Source organism: Monodon monoceros, unplaced genomic scaffold (genome assembly GCF_005190385.1).
Source record: "Monodon monoceros isolate NGI ecotype Baffin Bay Population unplaced genomic scaffold, NGI_Narwhal_1 Super_Scaffold_2, whole genome shotgun sequence".
Taxonomy (NCBI): domain Eukaryota; kingdom Metazoa; phylum Chordata; class Mammalia; order Artiodactyla; family Monodontidae; genus Monodon; species Monodon monoceros.
Window position 1 is genome coordinate 63,707,161 of NW_021703776.1, and position 15,685 is coordinate 63,722,845.

General features: G+C 40.2%; 1 long non-coding RNA gene and 1 other non-coding gene across 2 annotated transcripts in view; one reads left to right on the top strand and one right to left on the bottom strand.

Annotated features, from left to right (window-relative positions):
- LOC114901246 overlaps positions 1–12,197 on the top strand; it is a 79,228-nt gene extending 67,031 nt beyond the window's left edge. Inside the window, exons 3-5 of the long non-coding RNA XR_003795085.1 lie at positions 301–376; positions 3,263–3,316; positions 11,912–12,197. This is a non-coding gene — a long non-coding RNA (uncharacterized LOC114901246). The remainder of the gene's footprint in view (positions 1–300; positions 377–3,262; positions 3,317–11,911) is intronic.
- Positions 5,471–5,543, bottom strand: TRNAG-CCC. The gene has a single exon. It is a non-coding gene; the product is annotated as a tRNA-Gly (tRNA).
- Positions 12,198–15,685: the final 3,488 nt, after the last annotated feature.

Below are 15,685 nucleotides of genomic sequence, written 5' to 3' on the forward strand. Positions count from 1 at the left end.
TTTTTAAAGCTGATGTCATAGACCAGGTTAAGAAATCCAGATAAGGAGTTTCTTGGTGGTGCAGTGGGTAAGACTCTGTGCTCCCAATGTAAGGGGCCCAGGTTCAATCCCTGGTCAGGGAACTAGATCTCACATGCATGCCACAACTGAAGTCCACATGCTGCAACGAAAAAAAAAGATCCCGCATGCTGCAACTAAAGATCCTGCATGCCACAATGAAGATCCCATGCAACTAAGACCCGGCGCAGTCTAAATAAATATATATATATATATATATATTTTTTTTTTTTTTTTTTAAAGAAAGAAAGAGAAGAAATCCAGATAGACTCAGGAAAAGACCTCACTGAAGTCTGACTTCAGCACTACGAGTTCTCAGGTAATTTGTTAATACAGAATTTTGTCCTATTAGTTTTTTTAATGTTCTACTTTCCACAGTTGGTGCTTACATTCCTACCTAGAGTTTGCAGCTGGATGACTGAAGTTTGAGTCTTGTTTTTATCGCTTTAAAGATGATGATCCTGCAAAATTACTTAACCTTTCTAAGCCTCAGCTTCTTTATCTGTAAGTTTGAAATAGGAATACACCTAGTGCTATTGGTGATAAAAATGAGCTAATATAATTGAAAGTCCTTGGTAAGATTTAAAGAGCACTATAAATTGGTGGTAAAATTTTATGCTTATTATGTGCCAAGAACTCTTCTAAACACTTCAAGTACCATTATTAACCTCATTTTTACACATGAAGAAACTAAGACACACAGAAGTTAAGTAACGTGCCTAATGTCATATGGCTAGTAAGGGGTTGAATTAGAATTTGAGCCCAGCCAATCTGACTCTAGAGTGTATGCTCTTAATCTTTATGCTGTGAATTTTAGTATTATTCACCCTGAATATAATACCCCTCCACTGCTCCATGATATAATATTGTGCGCATCTGATGAATACTCTCAACCTAGGCCTGAGAGGAAAACTGTAATTCAAGTAGCAGCCAAATTCTAAGGGACAAAAAATGATGCCATGAGACTTCCCTGGTGGCGCAGTGGTTAAGAATCTGCCTACCAATGCAGGGGACACAGGTTAGATCCCTGGTCTGGGAAGATCCCACATGCCACGGAGTAACTAAGCCTGCGAGCCACAACTACTGAGCCTGTGTGCCACAACTACTGAAGCCCATGTGCCTAGAGCCCGTGCTCCACACAAGAGAAGCCACCACACTGAGAAGCCCATGCACCGCAACGAAGAGTAGCCCCCGCTCATCACAACTAGAGAAAGCCCTAGCGCAGCAACAATGCAGCCATAAATAAATAAATAAATATTTTTAAAAAATGATGCCACCTTGGCTTATTTTTTAATTTAAAAAAACTAAAGTTTTTAATGAAAATTAATTAATTAATTTTTTCTTTTTGTGGTAGGCAGGCCTCTCACTGCCGCGGCCTCTCCCGCTGCGGAGCACAGGCTCCGGACGCGCAGGCTCAGCGGTCACGGCCCACGGGCCCAGCCGCTCCGCGTCACGCGGGACCCTCCCAGACCGGGGCACGAACCCGCACCCCCCACATTGGCAGGCGGACTCCCAACCACTGCACCACCAGGAAAGCCCTAATTTTTTATGTTGTTAATTTTTTTCTATGTTTAGTATTTATACTGTAAGATTTGATTGATTTAAGTTCTTTTTTTGGAGAAGTTGTTAACTCCGGGGGTGGGGCAGGGAAAATAAAGTGATTCTGGAGCATCTTGTGATGCCAAGAAAAGTAAGGAAGTACTCAAAAACCAATGGCAGGGGCTTCCTTGGTGGCGCAGTGGTTGACAGTCCGCCTGCTGATGCAGGGGACACGGGTTCAGGGAGATCCCACATGCCGCGGAGCGGCTAGGCCCGTGAGCCATGGCCGCTGAGCCTGCGCGGCCGGAGCCTGCGCTCCGCAATCAGAGAGGCCACAACAGTGAGAGGCCCGCGTACCGCAAAAAAACAAAAAACAAAAAAGCAATGGCAGCATATCAAAAAGACATAGGGGCCAACTAGAAAGGACTTTCAGTGACCAAAGATGAAACAATTTGAGCAAGAAATAACAATAGGATTGGATTATAATCCATAGAATAAATAAATATCCATGAATCTTACTGATATTAATAAATTTTAAAATAAATAGGAGTGAAGAGACAGTCTACCTTACATAAAAATTCCAATTAATAAATGTGGAAGAAATGAGGAAAATACTGAACACAGAACACCACAGTAATATTTGTTGCAGGCAAGATCCATCAGTGGATAATAAAATCAGTGGAATAGAAACAGGGTATTTTCATAATCTTAAAGTGTCTCCCCCAAATATTTATTAATTATAAAGGTAAAAATAGTGGAGAAACCTGGCAAATAGCACCTTAACCAAGTGATGGGAGTTAACATCACTGGTATAAGATACCAATATCATGAATTCCTGGATTATGATGTCCTAAGAAGGACACATCACTTCTGTGAATTCTGATCAAAAATGCATAAAACTCAATTTAATCATGAGAAAATAGCAAATTCTATAGAAAACCTAACTAATATTCTTCAAAAGTGTCAAAGTCATGAAAGACAAGGAGAGACTGAGGAATGGTTCACATTGTTGGAGACTAAGCAGAGCTGACAACTACATGTGAGATCCTGGACAGGATCATGGAAAAGGATGATAGGGAAAACAGGGTAACCCAAAGAAAGTCTGTAGATTAATTATTGTTATTCTCTATTATTAGGTATTATAGCAATGTTAATTTCTTAGTTTTGATCATTATACTGTGGGTCATGTAAACTGTTAAATGTTAGGGGAAGGAACATCAAGTGTACACAGGAACTCTCCTGTTCTATGTAACTTTTCTATAAGTCAAATTATTTCAAAATAAAAAAAGTTACAAGCAAAACATAAACCCTGGGTTTCCCTGGTGGTGCAGTGGTTGAGAGTCCGCCTGCCGATGCAGGGGACACAGGTTCGTGCCCCGGTCCGGGAAGATCCCACATGCCGCGGAGCGGCTAGGCCCGTGAGCCATGGCCGCTGAGCCTGCGCGTCCGGAGCCTGTTGCTCCGCAACGGGAGAGGCCACGACAGTGAGAGGCCCGCGTACCGCAAAAAAAAGAGAAAAAAACACATAAACCCTGATCTTGCATTGTTTAAGTAATTGTTTAAATGATCTATTCCAATGTTTCTCCAAACTCAGTCATCTGAATACAAATTTCAGGATTTTTACCAATCTACCAAACATTTACTGATTTCTCGCACTGTTTTACAGGGGAGGAAATTGAGGCACAATGAAGTAAGTGACTCAACATCACAGAACTAACAGGTAACCGAACCAGGATTCACCTTTAGGCAGTTTGACTCAGTGTGTGTTAACTTCTCCTCTATACTACCTCCCTCCTGTACCCAATACTGCGATCACCTGTATCATTCTTTACTTACTAGCTTCTTTAAAGTTGAGCCAGTTTATTTTAAACTTAAAAAACAGCAAGTAAACTATATTATAAGGTCCTCCGGATAGGAATTTTTGTTCTCTCTACTGATGTACCACAAGTTCATTGAATAATGCCTGGCACATTGAAGGTAGTACTCAATAAACATTAATTGAATGAATGAATTAAAAACTTTATATCATAACTGTAAATGGAAAGCCAGAATCATTTCCCAGAAATAGAAAGTAATCTTCAAAATAAATATGATGGAGCCTTCCCTGGTGGCGCAGTGGTTGAGAGTCCGCCTGCCGATGCAGGGGATGCGGGTTCGTGCCCCGACCCGGGAGGATCCCACATGCCGTGGAGTGGCTGGGCCCGTGAGCCATGGCCGCTGAGCCTGCGCTCCCGGAGCCTGTGCTCCGCAGCGGGAGAGGCCGCAGCAGTGAGAGGCCCGCGTACCGCAAAAAAAAAACAAAATAAATATGATGAGAGACTTCCCTGGTGGCGCAGTGGTTAAGAATCCGCCTGACAATGCAGGGGACACAGGTTCGAGCCCTGGTCCAGGAAGATCCCACATGCTGCAGAGCAGCTAAGCCTGTGTGCCACAACTACTGAGCCTGCGCTCTAGCACCCGCGAGGCACAACTACTGAGCCCACGCGCCTAGAGCCTGAGCTCCGCAACAAAAAGAAGCCACCACGTTGAGAAGCCTATGCACCTCAACGAAGAGTGGTCCCCGGTCGCCACAACTAGAGAAAGCCTGCACACAGCAACGAAGACCCAACGCAGCCAAAAATAAATAAATAATAATTTTAAAAATAAAAGTAATGCAAGGAAAAGAAAAAGTAATGCAAGTGTTAGAAGATATAAAAAAAGGATACCAGTTACAAACAGACTTTCTCCTTTCTCCTTGATTTAATCAGAAGTTTTCAATTAGAATGACAAAGAGAATAGTTTTCTGAGTAAATAGATTTTATTTAAAGTTGTATCAGTTTGCCACCTAAAATCAGCACACAAATGCGCAAGGTAAGGGACCATTCTTTGTGGAAGGTGGCTCTATTCTAAAGGGACCAATCGAGTGAGGGCTTATGTGAGATTAGACAGCTCAGTCTGTCTTGATCATCCTCATGCCTTAAATGTCATCTCTTCTTTTCTGTAATCTCCTACCTCCTCTTGATTACCTCTCATTTCTATCTCTATCCCCTATAGAATTATTTTTACTTCTTGTAACACTCCTTAGTGCATACCTCTTTAATAGCACTTAAAATATAAATTCATCATTATTTTTCTCCAATTCTGTGTCCTTCACTTAAATTATAATTATGTAGGGCATCAGGGAGTGTGTAATAGCATATTTATATCTCCAGAGCTCTTACCAGTATCTAACAAGATGGTAGGCCCACAACAAACTGTTGAATTATTAAACTAAGAAAATTACAGAAATTAGAGGGGGAGAAAAGAACAGTGTGATTTTCTTCCATCCTTGAAGCCATGATTTTGTCTTCACCTGTGTCTGAAAAGATTATTATTATTCAGATCCTTTATAAAATCTTCCCAAACACACATGAGGGTTCTCCATGAAGATGAAAAGTAAATAACAATCCTTTCCTTCAGAAGCTCTCAGAATTAATTTGCTTCCTCGAGCAATTATAATATATCACTCTTCCTTTGCAGAATATTTGCTAAAACATGGATGGATGCCTCCATTGTAGACATTATTGCCATATTTTTGTGGCTTGCTTATAAAGTGAGGTCAGTGCTAAGGTCACTTCTCTGTACCTGGGTGATGATCTCTGCTCTCCACAGAAAGGATGAGGGCCTGTCCTAGCTGACGTTAGGTTAACACGGTACAGGATGGCAAAGGAAACACACTACAGAGCAATATTCTTTTTTTTTTTTAAGGAAAGCTAACTTTAAAAAAAAATTTATTAATTTATTTTTGGCTGCACCGTGTCTTCATTGCAGCATGCGGGATCTTTTTAGTGTGGCATGTGGGATCTTTAGTTGCAGTATGTGGACTTCTTAGTTGCGGCATGCATGTGGGATCTAGTTCCCCGACCAGGGCTCGAACCTGGGCCCCCTGCATTGGGAGCGCAGAGTCCTACCCACTGGACCACCAGGGAAGTCTCAGAACAATATTCTTACTAGAAGCCAGAAATGTAACCTTCCTTGGACATCTCTTGAGATGGTTAATAGCAGTTTCTTTTGAGTATATAATTATGTCTAGATAGAAATCAACCTGTTAACAACTATTGCATTTGAGAACAAGATTCAACATATGAGTACAAGACCTAACATGGGGGCACATGGCAAGCATCCCTGAGATACTGAGCTAAAATTACCTCTACCTTATGAAATTATTATACAGAAATCAATAGCTTTCATACACACAAAAAACACGTAAGAAATATAATGGAGGGACTTCCCTGGTGGTGCAGTGTATAAGACTCCACACTCCCAGTGCAGGGGACCCAGGGTTCGATCCCTGGTCAGAGAACTAGATCCCACATGCATGCTGCAGCTAAGAGTTTGTGTGCCACAACTAAAGAGCCTGCCTGCTGCAACTAAGACCCAGAGCAACCAAATAAATAAATAAAATATTTTAAATATATATATAATGGAAGAAAAGAATCTATTATAATAAGCCATAATATATATATAATTCTTCATTCATTATAAACGTTACTAGAACTTTAAAACCACACTCAGATACCAATTTTCTCCTATCAGGCAAAAACCCAAACATTTTACAACACGCTCTGTTGGCATAGCTGTCAGAAAACAGGTACTCTTATACATATAGTATAAAGTGACATAGCCCCTATGGAAGGTAATTTGGCAATAGTGCAACATTACAAATGCATTTATTTTTAGCTTCCCAATGCCTATTCTGCTTTATACCAGCAATGTGTAAAGTAGCTGATGTGCACTGTTACTCATTTCAGCATTGTTAGTAATAGCAGACAACTGGGGGAAAAATCAAGCATTCATCAGAAGATGCTTGTACAAAAACAAATTATATAGATCTCAATTGAGGGACATTTTACAAAATACCTGACTGGCATTCCTCAAAGCTGTCAAGGTCAGCAAAACCAAGGAAAGTCTAAGAAACTCTCACGACCAAGAGGAACCTAAGGAGACATGATGAGTAAATGTAATATGATTTCCTGGAACAGAAAATGGTAAAACTAAGGAAATCTGAGCAAAGTATAGACTTTAGTTAATATTAATGTATCAATACTAACTCAATAATTGTAACAAGTGTACCATGCTAAAATAAAATGTTAATAATAGGGGAAAACAAATAGATGGGAATTCTCTGTATTATATTCACAATATTTTTGTAAATGTAAAACTGTTCTTAAGAAATGAAAGTTATTAACAAAAATAAATTATGAGATAGCCATGTGATGGGATAATTCTATGAAACATTCAAGAAAGAAAAAGGAAGCTCTTTCTGAACTGATAAGGAAAGATCTGCAAGGTTGTAAAGTGAAAAGAGCAGTTGTATAAGCACCTGTATTTGTCTAAAGAAACCATGTGTGCACACACAATACCTAATAACAGTGGTCGCCTGTCAGGGCTAGAGTAGGAAAAACAGGGTGGATGGAGAACAGGGTGGGAAGAAGAATACACACACACACACACACACACACACACACACACACACGCTAACTATGTGAATGGAATACCTAGTTAACTAATTAAGTTAACTCCTGCCTATAGGACCCTCTGTGAATGAGCGGTGAGATGGACTCCTGGGTAAAATGTGATTATTGCTGAGAATTCCCTTCCCCAAGTGATGAATCTTTCTACCCTCTGCATCTCTATAAAATCATTTAAAAAATAAGTATAAAATAAAAATCAAACTGATTTGAGCCTGCCAAACTTATACGAACCAAAACACCTAAACCACTTTAACTAAAAAATCATGTTACCCCTCCATAAAATCCTCAATTTCTTTTTCTGTAAAGTGAGGGTAGGCTCAAATAAAATTTTCTGTTTTGAAAAACTCTTATCATTGATTGAAAGAAAGACAATTCACGGGTAGGAAAAAAAAGGAGGAGAGAGGGAAGAATGGCAGATTCATGAAAAGCTTTGAAATGAAGAGCAAGATAATGAAAGTTTGTTATTTTTTAAAAATATTAACAGAATCAAGTTCTGTTCTACCTCTAGGAAGATATTCCTTCACTGAGTATTTTAACGGTAGATAGAGGGACAGAATAATTTGAAATTGGAAGTTTCTCATTTAGAAAAAAAAAACACTAGTGATTGGAAGAGTAAGATTCATTTTACCTTTATTTCAAAGAACTTTTAGAAACAATTCGAATGGAAAGGCATTTAATTATATGAGCTTCACAATGACATTATCTTCAAATGAGGCCCGCCTCCTAACATTTGAGGTGGTCAAGGTCAAAAGTATACACTGGGGTCAACAGCCACTATATCTAAATACTTTAAAGTGATAAATCAAGCTAGCAAATTGTTAAATAGATATTTAAACACTCCTATCTTGACATCTTCATAACAACCTAAAAGATTAGGTTTGAATTTAGATTTCTCAGACTCTTCAGAGTTCCATAGCAGATAATAACAGGAAGGAGGAGGAGAGCTGAACCATAGCCTCTGGCCTGTGACTTATCCATCCTTGGGAGGATAAAGGTCGAAAAGAAGCCATGGAAGTTGCTTGGACCAGGTGACCTTGGAATTCCTCTGTCCAGGTTACCCCACATGTGGTCTGATAGAGGACACACAGGCTCTGAGTAGGCAATTCCCCTTAGCAACACAGACATCTCACTCCATGGCCAGGGATAAGGTTTCAAAGGAAGGCAAGGGTAGGGTCCTCAGAAGTTTGGGGACCAGGGTCAGGGACATTTCTCATCCTGGTCTAAGGGTGATACTGCTTCAGATACTTCTTAGTGATCAGTCATCAGATGAGGGAGGGAATAAAGAGTAAAGCTTTCATTCTTTTGGGTCCCTTGAAATATCATTTTGCAGTGGAGATTTTTATTATGATAATATTAATTGATAAATGGAGAAAAATCAAAAGATGGAAAGATTTGTCTTTGGGTATCATGCAACATTGAGATTTTCTGAAATTCAAGGTCATATTAAAATAAAGCAGAATTGGTTGATTTTTATTATTATTTAGTGCAGTTTTTACATAGTGTGTGATTTAAAACGTAATCTCTAGAGAGGAGGGAGGGAGGGTAGCGAGAATGGAGACTTTTACCCTTCAGTTGGTACCACTCTTAACCGTTGGATTTTTTATTTTTATCATGTAGATATATTGCATATATGTTAAAACAACAACAAAAATTAAAGAGCTTCTAATAGTCCCATAAGCAAATACAGAATTTTGAATGTTGAATTTAATTATCATCTATATTTCTTTTGGTTCCCAGATGAAGCATTACCAACACAACATATTAGGCAAAGTGATAAATACAAAAACTCTATTTTTTCTTAATGGCAACATTCATATTTGAAGCAAGCTGTCAGTAACAAACAGCTTTGCTTGAGTAGCCTGGCTTAGCAGATGTCTTTGTTAGGAATGTGACAATTATCACCATTATTTATTTCACTGAATATCAAGTGGTACAGAGGGAAGCCAAGTCCTCCTCAATAGTGCACGTGGTTAATTACATCATGCTATCTCCTCACATGCCTTATTCTTTGTTACTTGCTCTTGAAATGATCATAAAAAGACATATCTGACTGACTTAAAACCAAATGCAGTTCAAAGTTACTATCAGCTATCACACAAAACTATGTAGACTACATGGGGAAAAGGAAATTATTTTTTTCCAGCCACTTTACTTGCTGTTTAATAGTATTGGGTAACATTTTTTGAGGGCTTAGTCTATACCAGAGAGTGAGTAAGCATTTTACATGCATTATCTCTCTTCATTATAATCAGGAACTCCCCTGATATTTGCATATATATTCTTTCACCTACACTGTGCTGTCCTTTTAACATGTTATTATTTGTTACACTAGTCAGTGACTTGTTTTGATATTATAAAAATCATGAATTTTTACCCATTGAATATTTCCACCTATGGAAGTTCTATTATGAATGGAAAATTTATATTACAATAAAGACCAAATCATTGAGGAAAAAAACATAAAACTCTTGCTCCCCCAAATAAGCTAAATTTTATTCTTAATTCTATAAATTTACTTAAGGCAACTCTTTCTATAGAATTCAAGAATTCAATAAACAATAAAGCACTCACTATGGGAGCACTTTATATTCATTAGGTTGGATACAAAAATGAATTTAGTCTGTCCCTCTCTTCTTTTTTTTTTTTTTTTTTTTTTTTTGCGGTACGTGGGCCTCTCACTGTTGTAGCCTCTCGCGGCATGTGGGATTCTTCAGGGAATGAACCCGTGTTCCCTGCGTCGGCAGGCAGACTCTCAACCACTGTGCCACCAGGGAAGCCCTGTCCCTCTCTTCTAAGTGTATGGTCTAATGGAGAAGAGAAACAAACAGTTGGATGCCAAACTAATTGTGCTAAATTCTGTGTTCCAGATATCAACCAAGTACTAAATAATGCGGGGAGGCTGTTGTTTTGACTTTGGTGGTGGGGAAAGAGCATTTTGGAGGAGAATGATGTGAATTAGGCTTTGAAGACCAGGTAAACTTACAAAAGCTGATCTGGAAGGAAGGGTGAGTGACAGAGGAAATAGTTTAAAAAAAGCAACTGAGCATAGGACCTGTTTGGACTTGTCACACGCCAGGGTGCAAGAATTTAGTGGGAGATAAGGCTAGAGTGATGGATTTAGACCAAATCATGGAGGGCTTTGACAGTAGAAGGCAATGGGTAGGAAAAGAAAGTCTGAGCTCAAAGTGACACACCTTTGGAAGATGACTAGCAGTAGTGTTCAGAAAAGCCAACATTTAAGGTATTACTGGGGAAAGACAATTAAATGAACCAAAGAAAGGGAAAGGGTTATTGTTGTTGTTGTTTAATGCAAAAGCACTTAACATGTGAATAGCAAAGTTGATTTGCTATTATTCCACTAAATGGAGGAAAAACAAACTGAAAGCAAGGAGACCATTTAGGAGGCTATGCAATGGTCCAGGCAAGAATTAATGACTTTCTGAAGAAAGGTAGTAAACAGAGGAGATTGATTTGAAAGATAATGGTGGAAAGAGATCCCATGGGATTTGAAAGATAATGGTGGAAAGAGATCCCATTGGGTTGATTAGCCAAGATCAAAAACCCAGGAGTGGGGCTTCCCTGGTGGCGCAGTGGTTGAGAGTCCGCCTGCCAATGCAGGGGACGCAGGTTTGTGCGCCAATCCGGGAAGATCCCACATGCCGCGGAGCAGCTGGGCCCGTGAGCCATGGCCGCTGAGCCTGTGCGTCCGGAGCCTGTGCTCCGCAACGGGAGAGGCCACAACAGTGAGAGGCCCGCATACCGCAAAAAAAAAAAACAACAAAAAACCCAGGAGTGAAAAGTGATGAGTTTAATTTAGATCAGACTTAATACATCAGTGTGGGATGCTCAGCATATAGTTAGGAACAGGGTGTAAATAAGGGAAGACAGATAAGGGCTAAAGGTACAGAGCTGGGAGTCAGTCTTATAAAGAGGATAGCTAGATAGATCAAGCTGTAAAATAGGATGAGATTACCAAGGGACTGTCAAGACTTAAAGTAGAGAGGACTGAACACTGAATCTTCAGATTAAAGGGCTTGTTTTAAGGCAGGGAAGGTGTGAGGCAGGTTAGGAATCTTGGGAGAAAACTAAACAGAAGCAGTCCATGAGGCAGGAGGACCAAAAGAATGTAATGTGGGCTCCAGTGGAGATGAGAGTTCTAGTAAGAAGAGGGTGGTCAATGTTGTCAAATTCTGCTGAAATCAGAATTTGAGCAGAAGGTCGTTTTGGCTTTAAGACTTTCCATAGGCTGATGGTGCTGAGGATCAAGAGGGAGAAGAAACCAAGGTAGATGAAGAGGAAGATGATTGACAGAAATAGCATGAACAGAAATTAGAATCAAGGGAGAGTATTAGGCCAGGAAAGAAAGGTTTGTAGATATCAAGGGGGGTTGGGGGATGCACAGAAAATGGAAAGGTAATAGATTAAGGGGAGAAAATGGAAGGGCATCAAAGTCAAGAAGGACCCAGGGAGGGAGGAGAGAAAAGGAGAGATGGAAACACTGGCCTTAGAAGGAAATCAGGAAAAGTCTTCAGAGACTGGAGGGAAGACAAAAGGAATGGGTGGTAATTTGAACAGAATGAAATTTACGTAGTATTCATATCAGGTGTTCTCCAGCTTCCCATAATGTAGGTAGCAAAAGAGGGTGGATGTAGGCGTAGAAATTGAAAGGGAGTACAGAAGATTGGAACAACAGCTATGTGTATTATAAGGGTGAATTGATGATAGGTAAGAAAAGGAATTCCCAGGGTTATTGAATTCCCAGACATATTGGAAAAATATATTTTAGAGCATCCAATCAACCTGGTTATGTCTATTTTCTCCAGAATTCTTCAGCTGCCTAGAAAAGGAACAAGAAGAAACAGATGGTTGGCTTAACCAGGTCTGGAGGTTGACACGACAGTTGTGAACCAAGATGAGTGAAATAAGTCATTAGGTTGCAGGTCTGGCGAGCACAGTGGGAAGAACTGTCCCTGAGATTCCTCAGGTAGGTGGCTTGGGACATCCTGAGAGGCCAGGAATGCTGGCAAATGGAGAAAGAGCAAAGGGTATGGGCCTGAAAATGTGAAGGATGGGTCAGAAAAAAGTGAGGTAATAGGAGAGATAGACAGATAGTGGTCAGAGGAAACTTTTCAAGTTTGAGAGTCTCAAATGTGGAGACGTTATGGATGATGGTGAAAACTAAGGTGTGGCGACACTAAGGGAGATCTGAGGCAGAATGAGATGGAGCCACAGAGCTCAAGGTAAAGGAACTGATAGGTCAGAGAGTTAGAAAGATTATCAACATGGAATTTGAATCCCAAGGGGAAATACACTGGCTATAGGTGAGATTTTTTTATACGACTAAAAACACATTAATGTGATATTAAAACACATGAGCAGCTAGAAAAATACTTGGAAGGAAGACACTCAACCTTGTTCATTCAATAAATACATATTGAGCTGTGGGTTTAATGTGAAACTATATGCAGTAAACATGATGTGGTGGATTCCTCCCAAGCAATGGTTTCATTAAGATTAAGATTTTGCTTCCCACTGTCAAAGAGTATAACTTAGCACCTGATGACCTCATACTAAAAGTGGAAAATACAGGGCTTCCCTGGCGGCGCAGTGGTTGAGAGTCTGCCTGCTGATGCAGGGGACATGGGTTCGTGCCGCGGTCCGGGAAGATCCCACATGCCGCGGAGCGGCTGGGCCCGTGAGCCATGGCCGCTGCGCGTCCGGAGACTGTGCTCCGCAACGGGAGAGAACACAACAGTGCGAGGCCCGCGAAAAAAAAAAAAAAAAAAAAAAAGGAAAATACAAACTTGGAAGAAAGAAAACGGTAGAAAAGCTAAACCTTGTCACATCACCATATACTTAAATGAATGGTTGAACCAAGTAAATAATAGTGATTCCCAGGAAATTACTCATATTCAGCATGAAACTACTAACCACTCCCTAATGTTTTGGCTTAGAGTATAAACTCACACTCAGAGACTCTTTCTACAGTCGATGAACCCAGACCTGCAGCCTCTCTCACTCTGGGTTGTCATAATACTAGCATGGTGGTGGGATATCTGTAGTCACGAATGCAGGAACCACAGTAAACTGGGCTCACTGGTCCTTTGTAGCCCAGATGCGGACACAGCCACAATTTTCTAAAGTTCTAAAAATAGGTTGTTTTTTTAGAGACAAGTACTCTATTATATACACTCATCAGGAGATTGTGCAGAGTTTGGGATGTTGTAATCATCCAACTCAAATAGGAATTGTTAGCCAGATGTTGAAAAATACATGCAAATGGGCTCTGGGAGTACACGTTATCTCTAAATCTTCTCAAAGAATGTTGACCTAGTCCTAAAGCATTTATTTACACATTCTTTTCAAACCATCTTTAAACTCAGAAGCCCCATTTTTGCATCACACAGGTTAGTCCAATATAGACAGTGTTGATAATTGTTGAAGCTGTGTGATGGATATGAAGATTTACTGTACTCTTCTCCCTACTTTAAATATGTTTGAAACTTTCCACACTAACAAGTTTTGTTTTAAAGGCAAAAAAAGGAGATAAGTCCTTTTATTGTGCTTGTATAGCAATGAGACCCCTTTCTTGCTTTTCCCCTTCCTGCTGACATACACTGTAACCTATCAGAAATTGCTTATCCCAGTTCCATTTTTTCCAGAACAAATTAGAATGTACTAACGTTAAGATTTGAATGGTATAACATCATTATTATTTCAAATATTTCTTCACGCTTCATAAAACTCTTCCATATGCTGTCATTTCATTTACTTCCATGGAACTTCTGTACTCACAGGCATTCTTCCAAATAGTTGCTATCCCAAAAGAAAACAGGCTTTAATCATTCAGTAACCAATCTTCATTGAACATCTAGTATGTGCCATTATTTTAACATTATTTTAAAATTCCATGGCTAAATATCTTTGTAAGGAAAAAAATAACACCCAACAGAAAACTTTTATTTGCTCCATAAACATTTATTGAGCACCCACTGTCTGCAAGGTAGATGCTCCAGTCTTGGCTGCACATCATGCTAGGAACTTCTGCACTGAAGCAAGAATGGGTGATGGTTAGTGAGATGGTCCTTGCAATGAGGTAAGAGGAGCTTTTTAAAGAATGCATATCCCCAGGCTCTGCACACAGAGAAGTTTAGGTCTGGGTGGTTCCAAAAGGGTTGGGAACCCCTGGTCTAACTCACCAAGTCTGATGGGAACCAGAGCAGACTCTAGTCTTACTGAAGCTGGCACTGCCATCTATGGAGTGTAGTTGGTGGGTGTAAAGCAGGCAGGATATGTGTTTGCAGCTTCATCCTGATGCTGAAAAGGCTAAGAAAACAGGGTGCAAGCCTAGAGAAAAACTCAGCAGGATTTGGACAAGTGGTCAGGACTCGGAGCTGACTGGGCTTAGGTTCAAGGCTGGGCTTTGGTCCTGGTGGAATTCTCAGCAGGGACCCAGAAAGGATTGATTGTATATTCATTCGGTCCCTTTTGTGTAACAGGCACTGTGCAAAGCTCTTTACTTACAAAATCTCATTTCATCCTCATGACAGCCCTGTGAGACAGGTTGACTTGCCCAAGGTCAGATGGCCAGTAAGTGGATGAGTTGTATTTGAACCTAAGTCTATTCTGAATGCAAAGCCTATACTCTTTCTGTCTCTCTGTGGTATCTACAGGGACTGGGGCAAAGGCTTGCCAGGCTTACACAGGGGTGATAGCTAGGAAGATCATTTGACAGTAAAGGACTCTGCTCACATGAGGCATCAGGCAGCTGACTGTTTCCATCCTCACTCCACTCACTAGTGGTTAAAATAAATTCCCAGTGACTCGTGGCTGACAGGGTTCTCATTATTCCCAGATTATGTCCTAGGCAACGTAGTAAAATTGGCAAATTTGTCTTTGTGTCCCCAGCATCCCCAATTTTACCTGTTTCTTCCCCAATAGCTGAGAAGGGGCCTACTGTCCTCATGATCTTCACCTCCATTCACATCAAGTAGTACATGTCTGATGACAGGTGAAAGCATTTTGCTTTTGGGACCTACTGCTTTCGAACAAAGAGCAGGCAGTTAGAGGAATGACGTTGATATCAGAGGCAGGAGCTAGGAAGGATTGGGGAGATATGCTGAATTTCCTGAAATCACACTTGTAGATAGGTGGTAGCACATTCAAATGGATCCTATTGCTGCCTGAAGAGAAATGATAACATTTCAGGGGATGGGATGATCAAGAGTCCTGCTGCTCCAGAGATTCTCTTGAAGTACTTTTCATCCCACAGTACCAGCCTATCTGTACAAAGTCCTCATTTTCACAGGAAACAATACATATGTGTGTGCTTCTCACAGAGATGGTAATCAGTGGGCATAATCCATCAAAGCCTCTTTCTTTTGATAACTGAAGTTATAGACCCAGACACTGCTTTATCAATATTCCAAATACCAGTACTGCCCTACCCTACAATAAACAGAGTAAACAAGAGTGGCTCTCCTGGTACTCACCCACCACCCTTCAATCATTGTTAATGAGAACCCGAAATTCTGGAATTTTCCTCTACTTATCAAAATCACTTGTAAGTTCAAAAATGTTTTGGCAAATATTTTTGA